At 42.3% G+C, this 11185-nt stretch overlaps 1 pseudogene; it reads right to left on the bottom strand.

Annotated features, from left to right (window-relative positions):
• Window positions 1-813: 813 nt before the first annotated feature.
• LOC137874695 (UDP-glucuronosyltransferase 2B15 pseudogene) lies at window positions 814-10540 on the bottom strand (annotated as a pseudogene).
• Window positions 10541-11185: the final 645 nt, after the last annotated feature.

Below are 11185 nucleotides of genomic sequence, written 5' to 3'. Positions count from 1 at the left end.
TCCCTCCTCTCCTCTGCCTCTGTGGAGTTGTATAAACCTGAACCATGGAACTATTCAAGTTAACAGCCGACCACAGAGATGCAGCTTATGATCAGGGAAAGGCCTTTCATGAACCATACAGCAGTTCAATAGTTTTGTTCAGCCTTTATTATCAAACATAAGTTAATTTTACGTATGAAATCTTAGTCTCTATTAATATCTAGCACATGCAATTATTAAGTATACTGACCACATTGAATGGGATGGAATGATAGGAAATTGTGTGCAATTATAAAAAACGTCAGACTGAATAAGGGACAAAAGTCTGGTCCTGGTACAAAAGGTTCATGAGAGAAAACATATGATATAGAGAATGCTGTTTTACAAAAGAGTTTTACATGGATTAGTCGGATTGTAAAAAAACAAAAAATTGTGTCTTAAATGTATGGTCCTTTAATAATGTATCAGCCACCGATGTTCTGAGAAGTGAAGTGACGCCGCTCAACGTTACATCTTTTACAGATTGACATGCTTGCATCACAAATTAGACACATTTGTCATTCACATTCATGAAAAAAAAGACTGTGTTACCCATTCCTTACAAAATTACTATTTTTTTTGCCTTTTAGTGGCTCAGCTGTTGTCAAACCTGGTGTGTACTTACTACTCTGCTAACATCGCCTAATGTTACTGTGTCACTGCAGTGTACCCTGTTCAATTGACAGCTGATTGGCAAATAAGCATTTTGTGTCAGAAGGGGGCGGGATGTCTGTGAATTTGATTGGCTCTTAGAAGATTTCATTTGAGAAAAAAAGGCATCATAGTGACAGAAAATCAAATTCATCATGAAATCTTTATTTTTTTATGAGGAGTATATCCAACACCTTCAAAGGCTCAAATTTAATTTGACGAAGGTAAAGTAAAATTAAGTACAACAATTGCAAAATGTATATGCATCAAGATACACATTATATGTTGTCTGCAACTATTCAAATTTGCATTTCAACAGTTTGTTTGATAGCTAACACCGGCTGACACGGTGTTATTTTACGTCTATGTCTAGAAGTTGACCCAGTTATGCATCCCAATGAGAATTCTGGTTCTCCAGATTTTTTAAAGGGACAGGAATGTTGAAAATCCAGCAGGGGGAGACAGAAACACTTGAGACAAAGTTGAAGTCTAAACAAGTTGTTGTTTGTTTACAATTGTGTACACCACAATCTCACATTTTGTTTGTGTTGTGCACTGAAGTGATCTCATGATAAGACTCCATGTGTGTTTGCAGTACAATCTCTTTAAAGATACTGTATAGCATTCGTATAGTGTGTGACATTTCCCTTCATACATGCTTTTTACATAGAATGATGACAAAATGACTGTAGGCCATTATCATGTACACATTATGTTGGTATGTTTCTACAGACTGTTTTTGCTATAACATGCAACTTCTTGGCCAATGTGATTGCACAACTTACATACGTTTGTGAGCATTTTGTCAGCAGAGCCCTGCAGAAAAGAATAGATATTTAAAACATTTTAAAAAAGCATTTAGTAAAAAATTGATAATATGGTGTCCTATTATTTTCTTGAGGATTTAGATTTTGTCTCCACAGTCCATGATGTGAGCTCTCAGTAGGTTCCTCTTCATGCAAAGTGTTTGTTTGATACAGGAAGCAAGGAAACTCAGGGTGATCGGGCTGTCAGACAGCAGCTGTCACAATTTCTGTCTGTGAGATCTTTGATAAACCACTTTGAATGATATGATGGAATACTTATAAACAAATCCTTTGCAATATTTCAATTTGATGTAAATTACTAGAAATGCTTGAAAAGATCATCATGATTAATGTTCCAGATTAATTGTATTATTTCCAAACAGTTCCAGATGAATCCCCAGAACTAATGAATCTCCTTGTAACGAGCCATGACTTCTCGTAGGTATTTATTTTACATCTCTGGCAAAAGCATTTATATTACAAGATTGTCTGTATTTCCAACAAACATAATTTATAATATTCATTTTAAATAGTTAGAATATGAGACAGAAAGGTTTAAAAATTATAAATGAGAATCAGTCACTGTTAAATTCCACTTTTTTGTGGATGCTTGAGTGTTTATCCCCCAACAAACACTGGGTAGTCACTAAGCATGGCTTATGTTCCAATCCGTTACTCTGCTTTCATCTTCCTCCGGGACCTTCGGCAGCAGAGAATCTTACAGATAAAGACTGAAGCCCAGACTAAGACTCCAATAAGGGCCATAATGAAAACTGCCACATCCAGGCAGAAGTAGGAATACCAAGGAAGATTGAAACCTGCTGACTGCAGATGGGCTGCTCCTTTGTTCCGGATGACGTACTCAATCCAAAAGATGGCGGTGTCCATTGGAGACATTGGCCGGTCGCGGTGTAGCTGTGACAGACGCTGTATGTTGTCACGGTACGAAGGAGTCTCCAGGATGTCCTTGAGAGCCTCCAGGAAGTCTTCTTTGGTGATTGATTTGGCCTCCACCACCCGAGCTGCCCCGCGTACCTTCAGCCGGAGTAGGTTGTCGAACTGGTCAAAGTGCAGGGGCAGGCCCAGAACGGGAACGCCGTGGTAAATGGCCTCATACATGCCATTGGTTCCTCCGTGGGCTACAAAGGCACGAGTCTTGGGGTGTCCCAGGAGGTCTCTCTGAGGCAACCAGTCCACCAGCAGGGTATTGTTCCCCAGGGATGAAGGTCTTTCACCCACAAACCTCCACACCACCTTCTGAGGGAGTTGAGCAAAAGCAGCAGCGATGGCCTCTGTGGCCTCACGATGCATGGCCGACACCAGCGACCCCAAAGACATGACAACCACTCCATGCTCCCCGGAGCTCTGCATGAAGGCCTCCAGCTCAACGGAGAGGGAACGGGACTGTTTGCACTGGAACCCCCCTATGTAGACCACGTTGGGCATGGTGGGTCGAGGGAACTCAAAGACAAAATCTGTCCTCACCAGCCAGATATCAGCTGCCCGCTCCAACGACAGAAGGTCAGTCCCAGGAGGGAAATGCCGCCGGAACAGATCGGAGTAGGGAGGGTTAATGACAAAGTGGTGTTCAACAAAACTATAAAGATAATGCAACATATTCTTGGTTCGTTCCAGAAAATCCATCTGATCATGAAGTTCGCTTCCTGACACGGGGACATAGGAGACAGGAGAGGGAGCTATGATGTAATGGCCTTCCCCATTATTAATCCAGCGCACATTGAAAACCATTGGCAGCTTGAGATAACTACCCAGAAGAAACCCTAAAGTCATAGCAGGGTCCGTTAACATTAAGTCAAACTTGGCATCTTGCAGCTTCTTCATAAAAACATGGTCATCTAACAGTGTAGCAGCTGTTCTAGCAAGGATCTCATGGCCATTTCCCAACATGGATGTGATCAAGTGCTGTTGGCAGAAGGTGCTTATAAAAGGCGGCAACCGTCGGCATTCCATAGCATCTTGGAGCATTTTATCGTAGAAGTTCATGTCCAACTCATCCTGCAGCATGGTCACATTAATAGAGGTATAAATCGAAGAAGTGCTAGGGATGTACCAGCTGTTGGTAGATCGGAGCACAGTAATGTTGTGGCCTTTGGAGTGCAGCTCTCGGAGGATCACCTCCATGTTGATCCAGTGGCTGCCATCAGCAGGCACTACCAGAATCCTGCTGCCGCTGCAACAAGTGGGCCTGAGCAGTACCAAGCAGAGCCCTGTAAGGAATATGAGGATCACGCCAGACATTTCCCTGGGACAAGAGAGAGAAGATTAGACTTGTAAAACCCAGTAACTCTAAGGTACAGCTCATATTCAGTATCGTGTACGTCTAAACCTTGTTGTGACAAAAGAAAATAGCATGTCTTATTTGTGCTATAATAACCTTATCTAATTTTTGGTAATATGACAGTAGTTTGCACCAATTTCCAAGTGTTTTTTGTTTTTTTTAGATGCAGACCTTGTAGTCTGTGATATTCAGTAAGAGAAGGCAGATGCTGGAGATCATGTCACTAATGTCTGAAAATACTTAAGTTGACTTCAGCTTGAAATACATTTTATTCATATATTTATTTATTTATTTTGCAGTGGAAACACAGGCATTTCAGCATCGTTTTCGAAATGGTTTCCCCAGACTTAGTTACAACTCTGGGGGTCTTGCTATATCTCTCTCGTTCACACACATATCAAATTGACTTTAAAATTAACACTTACACATAAAGGTTTACATGATTATGGGTCAAAAAATGTAGTCAACACCTGTTTCTCACTCGTTCCCTCGGTTTCGTCGTTGTCTGTTCTCACACTCATAGCTCTGCTGGTGGCTGAAGTATCTGTCATACTGGAGAGCAATTAATGCTTTTGTTCCTTTAAAGTTTCTGTTTGTGGACTTCGCAATAGTTGTGCAGAACAAAATAAGCATTAATAAAGAAGGGAAAGTCCTCCGTTTTGTGTCCGTCGCCCTCCTCAAAGCCTCAAACCGTGACTTCAGACGATCGCTCTGGCTGATAACGCTGCTGGACACACAGCTCAATAGTCGCTCCAATAATAGCTGCTTCCTCTGGAAAAATGCAGACTTTAACTGCACAACAGCTGCTAGTAAAGGTCAGCAATGCTTGTAATCCATTGTCCATGTTAAATTAACCACTACTTAGTCAATAATCAAGGCTGTTGTTTGTGAACTTTCGGGAAAAGGGTCACGTGATAGGAGCGTGACGTATCAGGGAAGGACACATCGTGAGTGCTAAGACCCAATGTAGTGTCAAACGCAGGTGTCTACGTCATCGTTTCCAAACGTATGTGTTTTCGCCCGTCCACACTACAAGGTAACCCTATAGCTTTCAAACCTATACGTCCTCAGAAGCATTTTCAAACATACACTTTTTCGGAGCTATAGAACTTGTTTGCTCAGTGTAAACATACCAAAGATATGCGTTTTTAAATGGAAATGTAGTAGTGTGGACATGGCCTAAGATAAGATCAAATAAGATAATCCTTTATTAGTCCCATGGTGGGGAAGTAAAGACAAAACAAAAAAACTAAACAAGTACAATAAATAGTCAAGAGTAAAGGTATAATAAATGAGTAAATCGCAAAAACAGGAGGAAAGTGTTTACACCGGCGGAAGTCCTCCACTAGCTCTTTGGTTTTCCCTGAGTTCATCTGGAGGCGGTTCTGCTTGCACCAGCCAATGAAGTCCTGGTTCAGTTCTCTGTATTCCTTGTCATCGCCGACCGTGATGAGGCCAACGATTGCAGAGTCGTCATAGAACTTTTGCAGGTGGCAGTTAGCAGAGTTGCGTGTGAAGTCTGAGGTGTATAGGGTGAAGAGGAAGGGAGCCAGAATGGTTTCTTGTGGGGCCCCCCATGCTGCAGGAAACCAGGTCAGACTCACACTCCCGTATCCGCACATACAGTGGATGGTTGGTGAGGTAGTCCAGGATCCATGCTGTCAGGTGGTGGCCCATCCCTTTCTGCTCCAGTTCCTCAGAAGCATGGGCTGAATGGTGTTGAGGGCACTGGGAGAAAAACATGATTCTCACAGTGCCTCCAGCCTTTTCCAGGTGAGAGTGGCATCTACAGTGGCTTGCAAAAGTATTCATACCCCTTGAACTTTTCCACATTTTGTCACATTACACGCCACAAACATAAATATATTTTATTGGAATTTTATGTGAAAGACCAACACAAAGTGTCACACAATTGTGAAGTACAAAGAAAATTATACATGATTTTAATTTTTTTTCACAAATAAAAAACTGAAAAGTGCAGTGTGCAAAAGTATTCAGCCCCCCTGAGTCAATACTTTGTGGAACCGCCTTTTGCTGCAATTACAGCTGCAAGTCTTTTGGGGTATGTCTCTATCAGCTTTGCACATTTAGAGACTGAGATTTTTGCCCATTCTTCTTTGCAAAACAGCTCAAGCTCAGTCAGATTAGATGGAGAGCGTTTGTGAATGGCGGTTTTCAGATCTTGCCACAGATTCTCGATGGGATTTAGGTCTGGACTTTGACTGGGCCATTCTAACACATGAATATGTTTTGTTTTAAACCATTCCATTGTAGCCCTGGCTTTATGTTTAGGGTCGTTGTCCTGCTGGAAGGTGAACCTCCGCCCCAGTCTCAAGTCTTTTGCAGACTCCAACAGGTTTTCTTCCAAGATTGCCCTGTATTTGGCTCCATCCATCTTCCCAGCAACTCTGACCAACTTCCCTGTCCCTGCTGAAAAGAAGCACCCCCAGAGCATAATGCTACCACCACCATGTTTGACAGTGGGGATGGTGTGTTCAGGGTGATGTGCAGTGTTAGGTTTCCGCCACACATAACGTTTAGCATTTAGGCCAAAAAGTTCAATTTTGGTCTCATCTGACCAGAGCACCTTCTTCCACATGTTTGCTGTGTCCCCCACATGGTTTCTGGCAAACTGCAAACGGCACTTCTTATGGTTTTCTTTTAACAATGGCTTTCTTCTTGCCACTCTTCCATAAAGGCCAGATTTGTGGAGTGCCAATAGTTGTCCTGTGGACAGATTCCCCCACCTGAGCTGTGGATCTCTGCAGTTCGTCCAGAGTCACCATGGGCCTCTTGGCTGCATCTCTTGTCAGTGCTCTCCTTGTTCGGCCTGTAAGTTTAGGTGGACGGCCGTGTCTTGGTAGGTTTGCAGTTGTGCCATACTCTTTCCATTTCCGGATAATGGATTGAACAGTGCTCCGTGAGATGTTCAAAGCTCGGGAAATCTTTTTATAGCCTAACCCTGCTTTAAACTTCTCCACAACTTTATCTCTGACCTGTCTGGTGTGTTCCTTGGACTTCATGGTCCTGTTTGCTCCCCAATATTTTCTTAACAAACCTCTGAGGCCGTCACAGAACAGCTGTATTTGTACTGAGATTAGATTACACACAGGTGGACTCTATTTAGTCATTAGGTCAACATTTAATCATTCAGCAGTCATCAGGCAACTTCTGAAGGCAATTGGTTGCACTCAGAGAAAAGAGGGCTGAATAATTTTGCACACTGCACTTTTCAGTTTTTTATTTGTGAAAAAAATTTAAAATCATGTATAATTTTCTTTGTACTTCACAATTGTGTGACACTTTGTGTTGGTCTTTCACATAAAATTCCAATAAAATATATTTATGTTTGTGGCGTGTAATGTGACAAAATGTGGAAAAGTTCAAGGGGTATGAATACTTTTGCAAGCCACTGTATGTAGAAGGTAGATGACAGCGTCATCCACCTCAATGCAAGGTTGGTAGGCGAACTGAAGTGGGTCCTATGATGCGCTCACCAGGGGGAGGAGATGGACAAGGACCAGCCTCTCCAGGGTCTTCATCAGGTGCGATGTCAGTGCCACCGGCCTGTAGCTGTTGAGGTCCTTGGGGTGCGATGTCTTTGGCAGTGGTACCACGCAGGATGTTTTAGAAGCCTTCAGCTGATGCCACCCAGACCTGCGGCCTTTCTCACCTTGATCTTCTTCAGTTCTTTCCTCATCTGGTTTATTTCGAGGGAAAAGTTGGGGTGGGGGGGGGGGGGGGGGGGTTGGGCATTGGACAGGAAGTGCAGTGTATGTGGAGGGTGGAAGGGAGCTTAATGTTGTGGGAAGGAGGGTTGGGCAAGGTGCAGACATGTACGGCGTGTCTGCATTTAGTTGTTTGTATTTCTTAACACCAGATACTGTATGTGTCCAAGCGTATTTCCTCTGGGACGATGAAGTCTAACTCATTTTATCGTAACCTGATGCCATATAAAAGTGGTTTTCCAATCTATCAATTTTCTGTAACACAATCAGTAACACGAAGAAGGGAAGGGTTGAAAGATGATTCATATAATTGATGTAAAAATCATTTAAAAGAGGAGTGTTATTGTGGTTTGCTACTATACTGCAGAGGGCCATGGACAGTATTTTCTAAGTATCTTATGCAGTACTGGATCACAGTGTGCTAGAGGCTATTTCAGCGCCATATGCATTTGGATATTCTGCTGTTTCGTCTAAGTGAGATATTACAGTTTTTCTTGATTGCTTTGACCTGCTTAAAGAAACTGGGATCCACTCGGTTTTCATCGTCACTGTCTCAGCAGAGCACAAGACACCTCTTGCAAATGTGTTAACCCTTTCTCATTGGATTGACACATTTTCCCCACCCTTTTGCAGAACAGTTAACACGGATGTCATTCAAGCCGTCCAAACTCCATTGTTTTAGCTATGGTAACCAAAAAGAAACCATCTGTTCCTAACTATTAGAAACTACCTACATCAGTATGAAATCACTGAAGCACCTGTTTGACACTCCTTCACACAAATCTTCAATTAGCAATCAGTCTGCAGGCCTTAAAAGGTGCAGCGTCTGGGTTGTTCTTTGCCAACATGGATGGAAGAGGTCTAAGGCAGTTGAGAGTGAGAGTAAGAGGTAGAGGGGTCTGAGGAAGAGGAGTCCGAGGAAGAGGTGGAGGTATAGTTGGAAGGGCTCAGGTTTCTGATGAAATTCGGGCAACTGTTATTGATCACGTTATCAATCATGGTCTTTCACTGAGAGAGGCTGGACAAAGAGTCCAACCTGTGCTAAACAGAAACACTGTTGCATCCATTGTCAGAATTTTTCGACAGGAAAATGGGTAATGTTGCTGTACAGTATATACAGAAATATCCTCAGTGATATACTTTATGTAATTGTTTTCTCACTCCCATTACATGTATTCTTTGTAGAATCCAAAGGCTACCATTCTCTGGTGGTAGAGGGAGAACTTTTAGTGCTGAGCAGGAGGCAGCTGTTGTGAACATGGTTGTGGCAAACAATGCCATAAGGCTGCGTGAAATCAGGGCAGCAGTGATCGCAGATCAGGGCATGTTTAGGAACATCAACAACGTGAGTGTGACCACCATTGACCGCATCCTAAGAAGGAACCATATGGCCATGAAGCGGCTCTATACAGTTCCATTTCAAAGGAACTCTGACGTTGTGAAGGAGGCCAGATGCCAATATGTGGAGGTAAGGAAACATTACTACAGTATACTGTAATGTCTTGTCATATCATGCAGTTACAGTCAACTGGAGTCACTTTTCATTGTCATTTTGCCTTTTTTTACTGAGAGAATAATGGAGCTTGAAGCTGAGGGGCCACATCATGTCTTCATTTATGTTGATGAAGCCGGCTTCAATCTCTGTAAAGTGAGGAGGCGTGGAAGGAACCTCATTGGGTACAGGGCCACTATCACAGTTCCAGGACAGAGGGGCGCCAACATAACCATGTGTGCTGCCATCTCCAATGATGGTGTCCTATGCCATATCCCCACTATTGGCCCATACAACACCGAGCGCCTCATAATATTCCTGAATGCACTTCATGACAGGCTGATCCCACCTGAGGAGAGAGGGCTGTTGAGGCCTGGCATGCCACTCTTCGTCATTATCTGGGACAATGTGGCGTTCCACCACTCTCGCCTTGTCAATGAGTGGTTTGCAGTACACCCTCGAATGATGATGCAGTTCCTTCCAGCATATTCCCCATTTTTGAATCCCATAGAGGAGTTCTTCAGTGCTTGGAGGTGGAAGGTTTATGATCACCGTCCCTATGAGCAGATGCCCTTGCTGAATGCAATGACTGCTGCTGCCCAAGAAATAGGTGCAGAGGAATGTCAAGGTTGGATAAGGCATGCAAGAAGATTTTTCCCTCGGTGCATTGCAAGAGAGGATATTGAATGTGATGTGGATGAGGCCATGTGGCCCCATCGTCAAGACAGAAGAGACTGAGTATCAATAGTGGCTATTTCTTATACTTTACTGTAATAGATTTTATTTGGGTTTACATGTATTTTGTGTAATATTTAAAGTATTTCAGTTTTCAGCCACAGTTTGAAAAAAGGAATCAATGGAATCAATAAAATTTGCATCAAAGCATTTCTGATTCTGGATCCAATTCTTTGCAAGAAGGCAAATTTGACAACAAATGGCACTGGCATGAAAGCTACGTACAGTAATTGGCTACAATGACAAGCAATGGTGCACTGATTCGCACTGAGTGCTGTATTTTGTATTTTGTTGTCCACTGTGTAATGGTTGATTGGAAGAGCTCATACACTTGTTTGCAAGTTGTGTTGTTTCAAGGCAAAATTTGCTTTTGTTGCATATTTTAAATGTTTTGGCACGGTTAGAGCCTTTTGCAAACAAAATGTGTCATTTCGACCATGAGTGCCACTGTTTCGGCCTGTGTGTTAACTGTTTTGAAAATGTGGAGTTTGAGTTGACTGCTGCATCAAAGCAATCAAGAAAAACTTAACATACTGTACCTGTTTATATTCTATTTTGGCATTCTGTAGCTTTCTTTCCTCCTTTTATGGCTATCTTATCAGCAGCTGGTTGTTAAACTACTGGATGTTAAAAGTGGCATAAAATGTGTTTAGCAAAAGTGTTTTGTTGTTAAATTGTTAAATTAAATATTAATCAAATGTCTCACCTGGATTTGTTGTGTCAAAATCCAGAAGTTTGGCTTCACCTCCCTGTCCTCTGAGAGCCAGGATATTATGTGAGATCTGTGTTTCCACACAGCTTAATTTTTACACACAGGCCCTATTCTAACAGGTCAAAGTCCAGTATGTGGGTTATAAGTTACTACCAAAGTTATGTGTATTGTTAAGAGAAAAGGTCAATATTAAAGGCATGAAGTAAGTATGATAAAGTGCATTTTAATTTATTTGAGTAATCCTACATTTTGCATTTGTCTTAATTGTGTCAAATAATTTTAATGTCTTTCTCTTGACATGAGAAAATCTGTGCAAAGTAAAGTTTTAGTTTTTTGCCCAATCAACATATTGTGTCTCAATGCAAAGTGACTCATCAGTTTAGTCCCACTCAGCTCCTGATTGCTGCTCATTTCACATCTTTGGATGATGTTTTCCTGGTAGATTCTATCAGACTCTCTCACATGCAAGTTCAATGCGCTGACTTTACAATCGGCTTGTTGAGGAAACTTCAGGGAGAACTAGGTAACAATCCAAACTTGGATACAGTCAGAGTGTGTGAGACGGGAGTTGCAGGGAACGAGGGAAGGAGGAAGCAGCAAGGTCACACAGCAGAGGGAATAATAAAGTGAGCATTGGTGATTACAACAACAGCAAGAGTTACAGTTCAACAGTCATATCAGTGAGCCGCAGCCTTTCCCTCCTCTCCTCTGCCTCTGTGGAGTTGTATAAACCTGAACCATGGA

This window comes from Cebidichthys violaceus, unplaced genomic scaffold, assembly GCF_023349555.1.
Source record: "Cebidichthys violaceus isolate CVI_PGR_0920_01 unplaced genomic scaffold, fCebVio1.0.p SCAF_19, whole genome shotgun sequence".
Classification (NCBI taxonomy): domain Eukaryota; kingdom Metazoa; phylum Chordata; class Actinopteri; order Perciformes; family Stichaeidae; genus Cebidichthys; species Cebidichthys violaceus.
This window is presented reverse-complemented; position numbering and strand designations above follow the sequence as displayed.